Source organism: Myotis daubentonii, chromosome X (assembly GCF_963259705.1).
Source record: "Myotis daubentonii chromosome X, mMyoDau2.1, whole genome shotgun sequence".
Lineage (NCBI taxonomy): Eukaryota > Metazoa > Chordata > Mammalia > Chiroptera > Vespertilionidae > Myotis > Myotis daubentonii.
The window spans coordinates 78,570,464-78,588,687 of record NC_081861.1 but is presented as its reverse complement, the minus strand read 5'-3'; positions in this window follow the sequence as shown (position 1 = coordinate 78,588,687).

Here is an 18,224-nt window from a genome sequence, read left to right as displayed (position 1 = left end):
CTGCCACCCCCACACTTCCTGGATGGTCAAGCTGAGGCTGTGTGATGTCAAGGCACACCATGGCATCCACCGATTTTGGGCAATCTGGGCTGAAGTGAGTGGCTCCTCATTAACCTAAAGAGTATAGATAGAGGCTAGGACCTTTTGAGTAGTTTCAGTTGCCTCAAGAGAGCGAAACTTAATAAGACGATAGTGGAGACTAGCAGAGATAAGGATTACAACTCCAAACACAAGGATGGATGAAGAAACTGCAAGTCCAAAAGTTAATTTATGTTTGTATTGGGGTGGATGGTGGGATGGATGGTGGTGGTCGCAGTCATGAGGAACAGGGTGTTGTGTTAGTGCTGGCAGTGTATAATAATGAATTTGATTTCCTTTTTACATGGTAGACTATTGAATATTGTTAAACTATTGAAAGGATGGTCAGCTCAATATCTGAAGTTTTATGCCGCAACTGGTCCAATTTTTTTTTTAACCACTTGTCTAGAACCGCATTGCTGGATATTGGAAATACTAGAGAAGTGAGGTTTCACTCTAACTGTTTCACGGATCATTCACTTCATGTTAAATTTGCCCCATAGATAAGTAAGATATTAGGAATAGGGAAATTGGGTATGGTGTACATGGTTATTATCTTCACAATTTTTCTGTTAATATGGAACTATTCTAAAATAAAACATCCATTAAAACAACACTCAAAATCCTAGGAAATGTTCATATCTGAACATAGTGGAATGGACCACTGAAATACCGGGGTAGTATGGAAAGTGTCTTAGAGGAAACAGCACCTCCATGCCATATGCTGGACTATAATGGAATTAGAACAAATGAGAGAGAGAGAGACAGGTCAGTTTGGGAAAAACTTTAGGAGTTAAAAGAAAGGTTTCTGTTATGTAACCAGATTGTCTGAGATTTCTGCATCCTCTGCCAACACCGCCCTTCCTGGATGGTCAAGCTGAGGCTTTGTGATGTCAAGCCACACCATGCCAACCACTGATTGTGGGCAACCAGAGCTGAAGTAAGTGGCTCCTCATTATCCTAAAGAGTATATATAGATGCCACACCCCTTTGAGTAATGTCGGTTGCCTCATGATACCGAAACTTAATAAGACGATAGTGCGGACTAGCAGAGATAAGGAATAAGACTCCAAACACAAGGATGGATGAAGAAACTGCAAGTCCAAAAGTGAATTTATGTTTGTATTGGGGAGGTGGTGGGGTGGATTGTGATGGTCGCAGTCATGATGAACAAGGTGTTTTGTTAGTGCTGGCATTGTATACTACTTTCTTTTCTTTTTTCTCTTTTATCTTTTTCTCTTCTTTCTTCCTTATCCCCTAATTCTCTTAATTTGGATGGTCACCTTTATTTGGTGTTAATATTATCGTGAATATATTTGTGTTTAGTGCCTGGTACGTGGTGCCTTGTTGTGTTGTATTTTGTGCCTTTAATTCAATGCAGCAGATCCAAGCAACAGCAGTCTCCTGAGCTCCACACTCTCTGTCTGAGGAACAGCAGCTGTACATGAAACCTCCCCCCACCAGCCAGAAGAGCCACCACAGTTGTGAACAGCACCCACCAGAGGACCTGCTGCCAACTGAGGAGCAGCGGCTACCACAACTACCCGAAGAGCAACCACAGCCCAAGGACTCACTGCCACCCAGGGAGCAGCCACTAAATGACTCAACGTCTAGATATGTCAGTGAGATCAAACAAGGGCAGACAAAGAAACCCCCAAAGGAAAGAAAAAGAGGACTCGCCAGAAAAGCAGGTAAATGATACAGAGGCATGCAACATGACAGAAAAGGAATTCAGAATAAGGGTCCTAGAATACATAAACCAGACGGAGGAGAAAGTCAACAACTTATGCAAGAAACTAGAAGAAACAGATGAAAAAGTCAACTACCTATGCAAGAAGCAAGAAGAAACAGATGAAAAAATCAACAACTTAAGTAAGACCCAAGAAGAAATGAAGAGTGATATACCTGCAATAAAAAACACAATTGAAAGTATCAATAGTAGACTAGGAGAAGCGGAGGACCGAATTAGTGAATTAGAAGACAAGGAAGCAAAACACACCCAAACTGTACTCCAATTGGAGAAAAAAATTAAAAGACAGGAGGAGAGCCTAAGGGAGCTTTGGGACAACATGAAACGAAACAACATACGAATAATAGTGGTGCCAGAACAACAGGAAGATGAACACGGATTAGAAAACCTGCTCAAAGAAATAATATCAGAAAACTTCCCTGAGGTGGGGAAGAAAAAATTCACACAAGCCCAGAGAGTCCCAAGCAAGGTGAACCCGAAAAGACCCACACCAAGACACATCATAATGACCATGGCAAATGTTCAGGACAAAGAGAGAATCTTACAGGCTGCAAGAGAGAGACGGAAAGTTACATACAAGGGATCTCCCATTAGATTATCAAATGATTTATCAACAGAAACACATCAGGCCAGAAAAGAATGGATGGAAATTTACAAAGTGATGCAAAGCAAAGGACTGAATCCAAGAATACTCTATCCAGCAAGGCTATCATTCAAAATTGAAGGGGAAATAAGAAGCTTCACAGACAAAAAAAGGCTAAGGGAGTTTATCACCACCAAGCCAGCAATGCAAGAAATGCTAAAGGGACTGGTGTAAAAAGAAGAAATAAAAAGCCCAGAAAGAAAACAGCCACACACACACACACAAAATAGAAATGGCTACAAACTAGTACCTTTCAATAATAACTTTAAATGTAAATGGACTAAATGGTCCAATCAAGACATCGAGTGGCTAAATGGATAAAAAAAAAAATGACCCTTTTATTTGCTGTCTACAGGAGACCCACCTCATTAGAAGGGACGCACACAGAGTGAAAGTGAAGGGATGGAAAAATATATTTCAGGCAAAAGGAAATGGAAAAAAAGCTGGGGTAGCAATACTTATATCAGACAACATAGACCTCAAAGTGAAGGTCATAACAACAGATAAGGAAGGCCACTTCATAATACTAAAGGGATCAATACAACAAGAGGATATAACCCTGATAAACATATATGCACCCAATGCAGGAGCACCCAAATTCATAAAAAAAAAATCCTGGAAGATATCAAAGGAGAGATCGACAACAATACAATTATAGTAGGGGACTTTAATACACCACTGACATCACTGGATAAATCCGCGAGACAAAAACTCAGCAAAGAAACAGCAATCCTAAATGACTCACTAGATCAGGTGGACTTAATTGACATCTTCAGACCACTTCACCCCAAAGCCACAAAATATACGTTCACCTCAGGTGCTCATGGGACATCTTCAAAAATAGACCACATATTTTGTCACAAACAAAGTCTCCCCAAATTCAAGAAGATTGAAATCATAAAAAGCATCTTCTCAGACCATGATGGCATAATATTAGAAATAAACTACAATAAAAACAACCCCAAATACTCAAACACTTGGAAGCTGAATAGCTTTGCTACTAAATATTGATTGGGTTAACAATGAGATCAAAAAAGAAATCAAAAACATCCTGGAAACTAATGACAATGAAAACACTACAATCCAAAACCTATGGGACACAATGAAAGCAGTCCTGAGAGGGAAGTTTATAGCTCTACAGGCCTATCTCAAAAAACAAGAAAAAATGGTAGTAAATGGTCTAACTCCACAACTCAAAGAATTAGAAAGACAGCAACAAGAAAACGCCACAGTGAGCAGAAGGAAGGAGATAATAAAGATTAGAGCAGAAATAAATTTCAGAGAGACCAAAAAAAAAAAAACAATACAGAAAATCAATGAAACCAAGAGTTGGTTCCTCGAAAGGATAAACAAGATTGACAAACCTCTAGCCAGACTCACAAAGAAGCAAAGGGAGAGGACCCAAATAACCAAAATCAGAAACGATAGAGGCGAAATAACAACAGACCCCACAGAAATACAAATGATTGTTAAGAAATACTATGGACAGCTCTACTTCAACAAACTAGACAACCTGGAGGAAATGGACAAATTCCTAGAAAAATACAACATTCCAAAACTCAATCAGGAAGAATCCAAAAATCTCAATAGGCCAATAACTATGGAAGACATTGAAGCACTCATCAAAAAGCTTCCAGCAAACAAAAGCCCAGAACCAGATGGCTTCACAGGGGAGTTTTAACCAACATTCAAGGAAGAACTAAAATCTATCCTCCTCAGACTACTATAAAAAATTCAAGAGGAAGAAACACTTCCAAGCTCATTCTATGAAGCCAGCATCACCCTAATACCAAAACCAGGTAAAGACAACACAATGAAAGAGAATTACAGGCCAATTTCCCTCATGAACATAGAAGCCAAAATCCTCAACAAAATCTTAGTAAATCAGATCCAGCATTACATCAGAAAGATCATACACCATGACCAAGTAGGATTTATCCCAGTGATGCAATGATGGTACAATATCCGCAAATCAATAAACGTAATTCATCACATAAACAAATTGAAAGAAAAAAAAACCACATGGTCATATCAATTGATGCAGAAAAAGCATTTCACTAAACCCAACACCCATTTTTGGTAAAAACTCTCAGCAAGGCGGGAGTAGAAGGATCATACCTCAACATAATAAAAGCCTTATATGACAGGCCCACAGCCAACATCATACTCAATGGACAAAATCTAACACCATTTCCCCTAAAAACAGGAACAAGACAGGGATGCCCACTCTCACCACTCCTGTTCAGCATAGTACTGGAAGTTTTAGCCATCGCAGTTAGGCAAGAAGAAGAAATAAAAGGCATCCAAATTGGAAAAGGGGAAGTAAAACTGTCCTTATTTGCAGATGACATGATATTATACATACAAAACCCTAGAGAATCCATCAAAAAGCTACTAGACTTAATAGATCAATTTGGCAATGTAGCAGGATACAAAATTAACCCCAAGAAATCTGATGCATTTTTATACACCAATAGTGAACTTTCAGAAAGAGAGATTATAAAAACAATTCCATTCACCATCTCACCAAAAAAATTAAGGTACCTAGGAATAAACTTAAATAAAGAGGTAAAAGACCTCTACTCAGAAAACTACAGGACGTTGAAAAAAGAGATAGAGGAAGACATAAACAGATGGAAGAACATACCGTGTTCATGGATTGGTAGAATCAACATCATTAAAATGTCTGTACTACCCAAAGCAATCTATAAATTCAATGCACTTCCCATTAAAATACCAACGGCACACTTCCCAGATCTAGAAGGAAATCTCCAAAAATTCATCTGAAATAAAAAAAAGACCCCGAATAGCTGCAGCAATCCTGAGAAAGAACAAAGTAGGTGGGATCTCAATACCAGATATCAAGATGTACTACAAAGCCACTGTTCTCAAAACTGCCTGGTACTGGCACAAGAACAGGCTTATAGATCAATGGAATAGAATAGAGAGCACAGAAATCGGCCCGAACCAATATGCTCAATTAATATTCGACAAAGGAGGCAAGAACATACAATGGAGCCAAGATAGTCTCTTCAATAAATGGTGTTGGGAAAATTGGACAGATATATGCAAGAAAATGAAACTGGATTACCAACTTACACCATACACAAAAATAAACTCAAAATGCATAAAGGGCTTAAATGTACGACAGGGAAACATAAGAATTCTAGAAGAAGCCAAAGGTAACAAAATCTCAGACATATGCCGAAGCAATTTCTTCACTGATACAGCTCCTAGGCACTTGAAACTAAAGAGAAAATTAACAAATGGGACTACATCAAAATAAAAAGCTTCTGCACAGCAAAGGAAATCATCTGTGTGGGAAAACATATTTGCCAGTGTCATTTCTGATAAGGGCTTAATCTCCAAAGTTTATAGGGAACTCATACAACTTAACAAAAGGAAGATAAACAATCCAATCAAAAAATGGGCAAAGGACCTAAATAGACACCTTTCAAAAGAGGACATTCAGAAAGCCAACAGACATATGAAAACATGCTCAAAGTCACTAACCATGCGAGAGATACAAATCAAAACAACGATGAGGTACCATCTCACACCTGTCAGATAGGCTATCAGCAACAAATCAACAAACGACAAGTGCTGGAGAGGATGTGGAGAAGAAGGAACACTCGTGCACTGCTGGTGGGAATGCAGACTGGTGCAGCCACTATGGAAGACAGTATGGAGTTTCCTCAAAAAACTAAAAATAGAACTCCCATTTGACCCTGTGATCCCACTTCTAGGAATATATCCCAGGAAACCAGAAACATCAATCAGAAAGGATATATGCACCCATTTGTTCATAGCAGCACAATTCGCCATAGCTAAGATCTAGAAACAGCCTAAGTGCCCATCAGTAGATGAATGGATTGGAAACTCTGGTACATCTACACGATCAATACTATGCTGCTGTAAAAAAGAAGAAACTCTTACCATTTGCAACGGCATGGATGGAACTGGAGAGCATGATGCTAAGTGAAATAAGCCAGTCAATGAAGGAAAAATACCACATGATCTCACTCATTCATGGATAACAGAGACCATTATAAACTTTTGAACAATAATAGATACAGAGGCAGAGCAGCCTCAAACAGATTGTCAAACTGTAGCGGGAAGGCCGGGGAGGGGTGGGGGGCAGGATGGAGGGGTGTAAGAGATCAACCAAAGACTTGTATGCATTCATTTAAGCATAACCAATGGACATAAGACACTGGGGGGTAGGGGAGGCCATTGGTTTGTCAAGGGCGGGGGGAAAAAAAGGACACACATGTAATACCCTTTGTAAGACTGTATGCAATAAAATAAAATTTAAGAAAATTAAAATAAAAATTGGAAAGGGCAAAAAAACCCACAAAAACATCCATTAAAACAACAATCAAAATCCTAGGAAATGTTCATATCTGAACATAGTGGAATGGACCACTGAAATGACGGGGGAATATGGCAATTGTCTTAGAGGAAACAGCACCTCCATGCCATATGCTGGGCTATAATGGAATTAGAAGAAATGAGAGAGAGAGAGAGAGAGAGAGAGAGAGAGAGAGAGAGGTCAGCTTGGGAAAAACTTTAGGAGTTAAGAGGAAGGTCTCTGTTCTATAACCAGAGTGTCTGAGATTTCTGCATCTTCTGCCACCCCCGCCCTTCCTGGATGGTCAAGCGGAGGCTTTGTGATGTCAAGCCACACCATGGCTACCACTGATTTTAAGCAACCTGAGCTGAGGTGAGTAGCTCCTCATTAACCTAAAGAGTATATATAGAGGCCAGGACCCTTTGAGTAGTGTCTGTTGCCTCAAGATAGCGAAACTTAATAAGATGATAGTGCAGACTAGTAGAAATAAGGAATAAGACTCCAAACACAAGGATGGATGAAGAAACTGCAAGTCCAAAAGTGAATTTATGCTTGTATTGGGGTGGGTGGTGGGATGGATGGTGGTGGTCGCATTTATGAGGAACAGGGTGTTGTGTTAGTACTGGCAGTGTATAATAATAAATTTGATTTCCTTTTCACATGGTAGACTATTGAATGTTGTTAAACTATTGAAAGGATGGTCAGCTCAAGATCTGAAGTTTTATGCTACAACTGTTCCAGTTTTTCCATTAACAACTTGGTCTAGAACAGCATTGCTCGATATTGGAGATATTAGAGAAGTGAGGTTTCACTCTAACTGTTTCACTGATGATTCACTTCATGTTACATTTGCCCCATATACAAGTAAGATATTAGTAATAAGGAAAATTGGGAATGGTGTACATGGTTATGATCCTCACAATTTTTCTGTAAATCTGGAACTATTCTAAAATAAAACATCCATTAAAAAAACAATCTAAATCCTAGGAAATGTTCATATCTGAACATAGTAGAATGGGCCACTGTAATGACGGGGTAGTATGGCAATTATCTTAGAGGAAACACCACCTCCCTGCCATATGCTGGACTATAATGGAATTAGAAGAAGAAGAAGAAGAAGAAGAAGAAGAAGAAGAAGAAGAAGAAGAAGAAGAAGAAGAAGAAGAAGAAGAAGAAGAAGAAGAAGAAGAAGAAGAAGAAGAAGAAAGAGAGAGAGAGAGAGAGAGAGAGAGAGAGAGAGAGAGAGAGAGAGAGAGAGATCAGTTTGGGAAAAATTTTAGGAGTTAAGAGGAAGGTCTCTGTTCTATAACCATAGTGTCTGAGATTTCTGCATCCTCTGCCACCACCGCCCTTCCTGGATGGTCAAGCTGAGGCTTTGTGATGTCAAGCCACAGCATGGCTACCACTGATTTTGGGCAACCAGAGCTGAAGTGAGTGGCTCCTCATTAACCTAAAGTGTATATATAGAGCACAGGACCCTTTGAGTAGTGTCTTTTGCCTCAAGATAGCGAAACTTATTAAGACAATAGTGCAGACTAGTAAAAATAAGGAATAAGACTCCAAAGCCAAGGATGTATGAAGAAACTGCAAGTCCAAAAGTGAATTTATGTTTGTACTGGGGAGGCGGTGGGATGCATGGTGGTGGTCGCACTCATGAGGAACACGGTTTTGTGTTAGTGCTGGCAGTGCATAAGAATGAATTTGATTTCCTTTTTACATGGTAGACTATTGAATATTGTTAAACTATTGAAAGTTGTTAGGTCGGAGAGAGCCCAGGATCGGACATATGTGATGAGATATTGCACTTCCCCTGGAATCTTTCACAGATCAGCGTGCCAGACACAGATACAGGCTTCTCCCTGAATCTACAACTACCCCCACACAGATACTGGCTCATTACTGAATACCTGGCTGACCCCTGCTGCTGAGGCTTTCTCACCTGAATGCCTCAGCTCAAGTCCCCGCCCATCACCCAACCGCAGTATAAAAAGTGCGCCCCCCTCCTTGTTTGTGTGAATCCATGTGCCCTGTCTTTGGGGTACATGGGTCTCCCGGGGACGCAGAAATAAACGTTTTCCTTTCCTTTATTTTTTGATTCACTGGACTCTATTTCTTGTGCCGCCTCCTGAGCCACCTAACCTTACATTTGGTGCCTTGAAACCCGGGTGGCGTGAGCACTCCATTTGGCCGTCCCTCCACAGTTCGTTGTGCCCGCCTCTCCCTCCTCGTGGCTTTGGACCCATCAGGACCTCATCTCTTCAGCTCAGCAACTTTTCCCAGTTCGGCAGTATCAGTGGTGAGTCCTGTCCCGCCCCCATGCAGGTCCCATGTGTCCGCCCGCCCGCCCACCGCCATCTCTGTCTGTAAACCGTGGCCACGTCAGAGATTGTCTCTCCGGACTATTCCAGGAAGGCTCCTCCTGACCTGGGGGGGTAGCAGGGACGCATCTAACCCGCCCATGGTCCCTCTGTCCCTCCGTAGCATGTAGCATGGGTTAAACTGCTGGGATGCCAGCCACGGGTATCCAGCACAGGGGAAATCCAAATTCCAAACCTGACCTGAGCACACCTCTAGGGTGCCGGCTCACCGATCTGGCTAAACACGGTTCCTGTCAAGGACCTGCATCCTTTTTCTGTAAGGTAGCATGGTCTCACTATGAAAACGACACCCTGACTTTACCGTCACACCAATCTCAGTAATTTCTGCCAGCGAACTGGGAAATTTGCCCAAGTCTCTCTCTCAGCCTCTCTCCATCTCTCTGTGTTCCCAGTCCCTCCCCCAAAGTTCCTTCTGCCATCTCTCCTCGCTCCGCCCTTCCTCCTCCCTCCAGGCTGTCCCTGCACCACCGAGCCCAAGGTGTGTGTGCTGCGTGTGGGGATGGGTTCATGTGCTGTGTATGGGTGGCTGTGCCAGCGCTATAATCATCATCATTGTCTCCCCGTTCTCTCACTCCTCTTCACCAGAGACCACTGCAAATGCCCCCGGTGAAAGTGGCCCGTTCTCCCGCAAACTTCTTGTCCCTGTCTGTCCACCTCTCTCCTCCTCCCTCCCGGACCCTCCTCCAGCCACGCTTTCTCCACTGCCTCCTGACCCCACCTCCTGATCCCGACTCCCCTCTTCTGCCCGCCCCAGGGCAAAGGAAACTAAAACCTCCTTTTACAACCCCATGCCCCTGCACGCTTTCGCGGCCACTGTGGCCCGTTATGCCGCAGCGAAGTTGGTCCTTCCATGCACCCCCGCAGCCGCTAACACCTTAGCCGCATGGGAGCTGGAAACTCAAGTCCCCTGCCGCCCCTGCCTGCTTTCCCAGTCAGTACACACACACGTCTATAGGCTCTACCTTCCTTCTGTCCTTCCTCCTCCATTCTGCCCCTGGGAAGTTGCGGCTTTTAAACTCAACTGCTGAAACCTCTCCCAAGCCCACCCAGGCCACCTCTCCTGCTCTCTCCCCTTCCGGTACAGGCCTGCCTTAGTAACCCGTACCCCACGCAGTGCCCTCTGTAAGGTCTAACCGCCCGCCTTCCTCTGTGCGCTCCACTGAAACCCCGCCACCATGACTGCCAGCACTTTAATTCACAGGTGGCCAGCCAGTTCCCTTTGCGAGAGGTTGCAGCTGTGCTCTCTTCAGACCCTCTTAACCAGAAGCTTCCTTCTCCCCTAGAGCCCAAATCCTAAGAACGTCAGCGCCAAAACAGCCTCTTCCATTTCTGCAACCATTCTACCAATGCCATAGTCCCGTCCAGGAACTGAGGGCATAGTCTGAATCTGTGCCCCCCACTCTCTAACCCTACCTATAAGGTCTTTATTAGTCCTCAAACCCAGGTCCGTGATCGAGTGAAAAATGGCCTTGAAGGTTCTTAATGCCCTGGAGGAGCAGGCACAGTCAGAATGGGAGGCCTACCTTCCACAGGAGGTAGACCTGCAGACATGCCTTAGTTGGGCCCTGAGGCTGACTGCAGCCGCCATGGACCTAAGAGGGCTGTGAGCGGAGGGGGTGCAATGAAAGGAACGCCACCGGAGAATGCTTCAAATGTGGAAATGAAGGCCACTGGACAATGCAGTGTCCCTGGCCCCGAGCTCCGACCAAGCCCTACCCGGCGTGCGGTCCAAATGATCACTGGAAGAGTGACTGCCCTGGAAAAGTGGCGGGTCTTCTATGCCTCAGCATAGGGGGGGACACCCTTCCAGGCCAGGACACAACCGCTGGCCATGTTGGAACTGGCTGAAGACTGAAGAAGCCCAGCCTCGATGACTCCAATAACCCTCGCTGAGCCTCGGGTCACAATGAAGGTAGTAGGTCACCTTCCCGGTTGACACGGGGGCTGCCTTCTCTGTCCTGCCCTCCTTTTTAGGGCCCTTTTATCCTTCCAAGATCTCCGACATGGGTATTGACTGCAAATCCACCTGCCCTCTGGCCACTGGACCCCTTCCCTGCCTCCTTGATGATAGCATGCCCCATGCCCCTGTTCGGACGAGACATCCTCACCATCCTAGTGGCCACTCTGCAGCTCACTCTGAGCCCTTCAGCTTCCCTGCTCCTCCCACTCCTGCCCCTTCCCTTTACAGGGACAACGATCCTCCACTGCCATGCATCCAGTCATGGGGCCCTGTTGTCCCAGAGCACAGTAGCCTAGCTCAGTCTTTGCCTAGCTCAGTTGTCGCCTACCTCAGTCTTCACTGGGAACGCCTTTTCTCCTTCTCTCCGCCACAACTGTCCCCTCCTCTGAACTGACAACTGCTCTGACCACGCCCCATCCCCCTCCACCCTTCCCAAAGGAAAAATGCAGCAGTTTTAAAATCCAAGCGGCTAGAGGCCTGGGAACAGGCTGCGCGACCTGCTCCCTCCACTCCTTTTCTCCAGCCTCCAGGTCCCTGGCTTCCAGTGCTCCGTCCCTTCCATTTTCCCTTGGATAACAGCGCATTCTAACATTTCCTCCCACTTTCACTGCAATGCCTACCTCTCTCAGGCTCACCGAGTGCCTCCCACCATCCCTGAAGAAGATTCAGCGACACCATCCATTACTGGATGACCCATCATTTCTCACAGGCTCTTACCCGGTAAGGGACCCTCCAATTTTGCTCAGGTTTTTCATATTTTCAGGTGAAATGGACATGGAATGATGAGGGAGTCATCAATTCTACTGTCTGGATGGGAAATCCTCCAGAGTCACTCTCTATTTACGAACCCCGGACCTACTCCTATGCCCACCCTCATCAACACAACTTTCCATCTACTCTCGAATACTCTCGAACATCAATCCCTCCTCCTCTACATCCTGCTAGATTTCTGTCACTGGCTCGAACCCTCATCATAGCCACCCAATTCCAACCTATTGAACCATCTAACTAAACTCTCTCTAGAAATTCACAGCTCCTGGCCGGACCTCCTGCCCATGGCCTTGACCAAACTCTGGCTACACCAAGGAGCCCCAATTTCTTGAGCCCTTTTGACTCTTCTTGCTCAACCAGCGTCTTCTTACTGATTCCCCTCCCCTGGGTACGTATCTCCCATATCTGTCTTTAACCAGGCAATTGCTCTGAGAACACGAGAACAGGTCTCTGCCCAAGCCAGAGCTGACCGACCAGGACCCCTAAGTCCAGCCCTTCACCCTGGTGACTCGGTCCTCCTTAAGAACCTACAACCACAAGCCTTGGAGCCTGGGTGGACGGGACTTCACACTGCAATTCTCACTGCCCCCACTGTGGCCAAGCTGCTTGTCGACCCCAGCTTGATGACCTGTCCTGGCATCGCCTCTCCAGACTCAAGAGGACCCTGGAGCAGCATGACTTCTATAAATGTGAGGTGTTGGGCCCCACTAACGTCCGCCTTATCCACCCTCCCCTCTTCCTTCTCCTCCTGGCTCTGAGCAACCTACACCCACCCCACCCGCTTATGTGTGGAGGTTCAAGTTCCGTGATGCCTCCTGAATCTCCAGAGCCCACCCTGCCCCCACGGGTGTGTTACCAGACCAGTAATCCGGTAACTGGGGGACAAGTCATTTGGAACTGTACCCAAAACCACACTGCAGCCAGTCTCACCAAGGCCAGCCCAGGTACCTTCTTTTGGTGCAATGGCACCTTAAGGAACTGCATGAACTCCTCTGACCCTGGGCCTTGCTTCGTGGTCACAGTAGTTCCCCAACTAACCTTGTATGGAGAGTCGGAACTCACTGGTTGCTCCCTCCATCCCATCCCTGGACCTGCCGGGCTGCCTTCCTCCCTGTCATGTTAGGGGTGAGTATCGCTGACTCAGTAGGCCTCACTGGGGGGCCCTCGGGAACAGTCTGGTCACTGCTCCGTACTTTAATGACAAGCTCCATTTAGCCCTGGAGTCTACTACCGCCTCTTTTAGCCTCCCTACAGCAGCAAGTGACATCAGTAGCCCAAGTAGCCCTACAGAACCAGCTCGCCTCAGACCTTCTGACTACAGAAAAAGGAGGAACCTGCATATTCCTTCAGGAAGAATGCTGTTACTACATCGAGTCCAGAGTAGTGGAGCAAAACATAAAAGTGCAGACCCTAACTAAGCTGAGTGAAGAAGGACATGCAGGACACTGCCAGGACAACTCTCCTGGCTGCTTCCAAAGCCCCTTAGCCACATGGGTCCTACCCATGATAGGGCCCCTGATTCTCATCTGTGTGTTTTTCCTTCTAGCCCCCTCCCTCCTCATGTTCATAGACTCCTGGATCACGGAGATGTCACAGGTGACTGTGAATCAGCTCCTGCTCCATCCCTACGCTCGGCTGCCCTGTGATCTGCCTCTGCCTAACCCTGGCCTTTAAATGCCCCCCTTGTCGCCCTTAGTCAGCTGGAAGCAGTCATAACGAGTCACCGTCCCTTATCACCAAAGGCCTGGATTTTAGGTCAGAGAGAGCCCAGGATCAGATACATGTGATGAGACAATGGACTTCAACTGGAATTTCTCACAGATCAGCATGCCAGACACAGATACAGGCTTCTCCCTGAATCTACAACTACCCCCACACAGATATTGGCTAATTCCTGAATACCTGGCTGACCCCTGCGGCTGAGGCTTCCTCATCTGAATGCCTCAGCTCATGTCCCCGCCCCTCACCCAACCCCAGTATAAAAAGAGCGCCCCCCTCCTTGTTGGTGTGAATCCACGTGCTCTGTCTTTGGGGTACATGGGTCACCCGGGGATGCAGAAATAAACCTTTTCCTTTCCTTTCCTTTCTGATGCACTGGACTCTATTTCTTGCGCCGAATCCAGGGCCACCTAACCTAACAAAAGGATGGTCAGCTCAAGATCTGAGGTTTTATGCCACAACTGGTCCAGTTTTTCCTTTAACAACTTGGTCGAGGACAGCGTTGTTGGATATTGGAGATACTAGAGAAGTGAGGTTTCACTGTAACTGTTTCACTGATGATTCACTTCATGTTACATTTGCCCCATGCATAAGTAAGATATTAGTAATAAGGGAAATTGGGTATGGTGTACATGGTTATTATCTTCATAATGTTTCTTTAAATCTGGAACTATTCTAAAATAAAACACCCATTAAAACAACACTCAAAATCCTAGGAAACGTTAATATCTGAACATAGTGGAACAGACCACTGAAATGACGGGGGAAAATGGGAATTGTCTTGGAGGAAACACCAGCTCCCTGCCATATCCTGGAGTGTAAGGGAACTAGAGGAAATGAGAGAGTGAGAGGACATTTTGGGGAAAATTTTAGGAGTTAAGAGGCAGGTCTCTGTTCTATATCCAAAGTGTCTGAGATTTCTGCATTCTCTGCCACCCCCACCATTCCTGGATGGTCAAGCTGAGGCTTTGTGATGTCAAGCCACACCATGGCAACCACTGATTTTGGGCAACCAGAGCTGAAGTGAGTGGCTCCTCATTAACTTAAAGAGTATATATAGAGCCCAGGACCCTTTGAGTAGTGTCTGTTGCCTCAGGATAGCGAAAGTTAATAAGATGATATTGTAGACAAGTAGAGATAATGGATAAGACTCCAAACACAAGGATGGATGAAGAAACTGCAAGTACAAAAGAGAATTTATGTTTGTATTGGGTGGGGTTGTAAGGATGGTGGTGGTCGCAGTCATGAGGAACAGCGTGTTGTGTTAGTGCTGGAAGTGTATAATAAATAATTTGATTTCCTTTTTACATGGCAGACTATTGAATAATGTTAACCTTTTGAAAGGATGGTTACTCAAGATCTGAAGTTTTATGCCACAACTGGTACAGTTTTTTCTTTAACATCATGGTCAGGAAAAGCATCGTTGGATATTGGAGATACTAGAGAAGAGAGGTTTGACACTGTTTCACTGATGGGGAGGGATCTAAGGAGGGGGCAGGTATGTGAGAAGGGAGTAATGTAATTTTCTTTAGTTGGGGCACCAGACAATCATTCCATACTGAGCCACACATTAGCATAAGGACAAGGAGAAGTCTGAATGGGGATTTTTTTTCCCCCAACACTTTCTCATACTGGCAAGGAAAAAAGAAGCTGATGTTTAATTTAGGTTTGGATTGGTGGGGTGGGATGGATGGTGCAAGGTCGCAGTCATGAGGAACAAGGTGTGGTTTTAGTGCCGGCAGTGTATAATAATGAATTTGATTTCCTTTTTACATGGTAGACTATTGAATACTGTTAAACTATTGAAAGGATGGTCAGCTCAAGGTATGAAGTTTCATTCCGCAACTGCTCCAGTTTTTCATTTAACAACTTGCTCTAGAACAGCATTGCTGGATATTGGAGATACTAGGGAAGTGAGGTTTCACTCTGTTTCACTGATGATTCGATACATGTTACATTCGCCCCATACATAAGTAAGATATTAGTAATAAAAGAAATTGGGTATGGTGTACATGGTTATTATCTTCATAATGTTTCTGTAAATCTGAAACTTTTCTAAAATAAAACACCCATTAAAACAACACTCAATATCCTAGGAAACGTTAATATCTGAACATAGTGGAATGGACCACTGAAATGACGGGGGAGAATGGGAATTGTCTTGGAGGAAACACCAGCTCCCTGCCATATCCTGGAGTGTAAGGGAAATAGAGGAAATGAGAGAGAGTGAGAAGACATTTTGGGAAAAATTTTAGGAATTAAGAGGCAGGTCTCTGTTCTATATCCAAAGTTTCTGAGATTTCTGCATCCTCTGCCACCCCCACCACTCCTGGATGGTCAAGCTGAGGCTTTGTGATGTCAAGCCACACCATGGCAAACACTGATTTTGGGCCACCAGAGCTGAAGGGAGTGGCTCCTCATTAACGTAAAGAGTATATAGAGGGGCCAGGACCCTTTGAGTACTGTCTGTTACCTCAACATAGCGAAACTTAATAAGACAATATTGTAGACTTGTAGAGATAAGGAATAAGACTCCAAACACAAGGATGGATGAAGAAACTGCAAGTACAAAAGTGAGTTAATGTTTGTATTTGGGGAGGGGTGGGATGGATGGTAGTGGTCGCAGTCATGAAGAATAGCGTGTTGTGTTAGTGCTGGAAGTGTATAATAAAGAATTGGATTTCCTTTTTACATGGCAGACTATTGAATAATGTTAACCTTTAGAAAGGATGGTTACTCAAGATCTGAAGTTTTATGCCACAACTGGTACGGTTTTTTCTTTAACATCATGTTCAAGAAAAGCATTGTTGGCTATTGGAGATACTAGAGAAGAGAGGTTTGACTCTGTTTCACTGATTGGGAGGGATCTGAGGAGAGGGCAGGTATGTGAGAAGGGAGTAATGTAATTTTCTTTAGTTGGGGCACCAGACAATCATTCCATACTGAGCCAGACATTAGCATAAGGACAAGGAGAAGTCTGAATGGGTTATTTTTCTCAACACTTTCTCATACTGGCAAGGAAAAAAGAAGCTGATGTTTAATTTAGGTTTGGATTGGTGGGGTGGGATGGATGGTGCAAGGTCGCAGTCATGAGGAACAAGGTGTGGTCTTAGTGCCGGCAGTGTATAATAATGAATTTGATTTCTTTTTTACATGGTAGACTATTGAATACTGTTAAACTATTGAAAGGATTGCCAGCTCAAGATATGAAGTTTCATTCCGCAACTGGTCCAGTTTTTCCTTTAACAACTTGGTCGAGGACAGCGTTGTTGGATATTGGAGATACTAGAGAAGTGAGGTTTCACTGTAACTGTTTCACTGATGATTCACTTCATGTTACATTTGCCCCATGCAAAAGTAAGATATTAGTAATAAGGGAAATTGGGTATGGTGTACATGGTTATTATCTTCATAATGTTTCTTTAAATCTGGAACTATTCTAAAATAAAACACCCATTAAAACAACACTCAAAATCCTAGGAAACGTTAATATCTGAACATAGTGGAACGGACCACTGAAATGACGGGGGAAAATGGGAATTGTCTTGGAAGAAATACCAGCTCCCTGCCATATCCTGGAGTGTAAGGGAACTAGAGGAAATGAGAGAGAGTGAGAAGACATTTTGGGAAATATTTTAGGAGTTAAGAGGCAGGTCTCTGTTCTATATCCAAAGTGTCTGAGATTTCTGCATCCTCTGTCACCCCCACCACTCCTGGATGGTCAAGCTGAGGCTTTGTGATGTCAAGCCACACCATGGCAACCACTGATTTTGGGCAACCAGAGCTGAAGTGAGTGGCTCCTCATTAACTTAAAGAATATATATATAGCCCAGGCCCCTTTGAGTAGTGTCTGTTGCCTCAGGAGAGTGAAACTTAATAAGATGATATTGTAGACAAGTAGAGATAATGAATAAGACTCCAAACACAAGGATGGATGAAGAAATTGCAAGTACAAAAGAGAATTTATGTTTGTATTGGGTGGGGTTGTAAGGATGGTGGTGGTCGCAGTCATGAGGAACAGCGTGTTGTGTTAGTGCTGGAAGTGTATAATAAAGAATTTGATTTCCTTTTTACATGGCAGACTATTGAATAATGTTAACCTTTTGAAAGGATGGTTACTCAAGATGTGATGTTTTATGCCACAACTGGTATGGTTTTTTCTTTAACATCATGGTCAGGAAAAGCATCGTTGGATATTGGAGATACTAGAGAAGTGAGGTTTGACTCTGTTTCACTGATGGGGAGGGATCTGAGGAGGGGGCAGGTATGTGAGAAGGGAGTAATGTAATTTTCTTTAGTTGGGGCACCAGACAATCATTCCATACTGAGCCAGACATTAGCATAAGGACAAGGAGAAGTCTGAATGGGGATTTTTTTTTCTCAACACTTTCTCATACTGGCAAGGAAAAAAGAAGCTGATGTTTAATTCAGGTTTGGATTGGTGCGGTGGGATGGATGGTGCAAGGTCGCAGTCATGAGGAACAAGGTGTGGTTTTAGTGCCGGCAGTGTATAATAATGAATTTGATTTCCTTTTTACATGGTAGACTATTGAATACTGTTAAACTATTGAAAG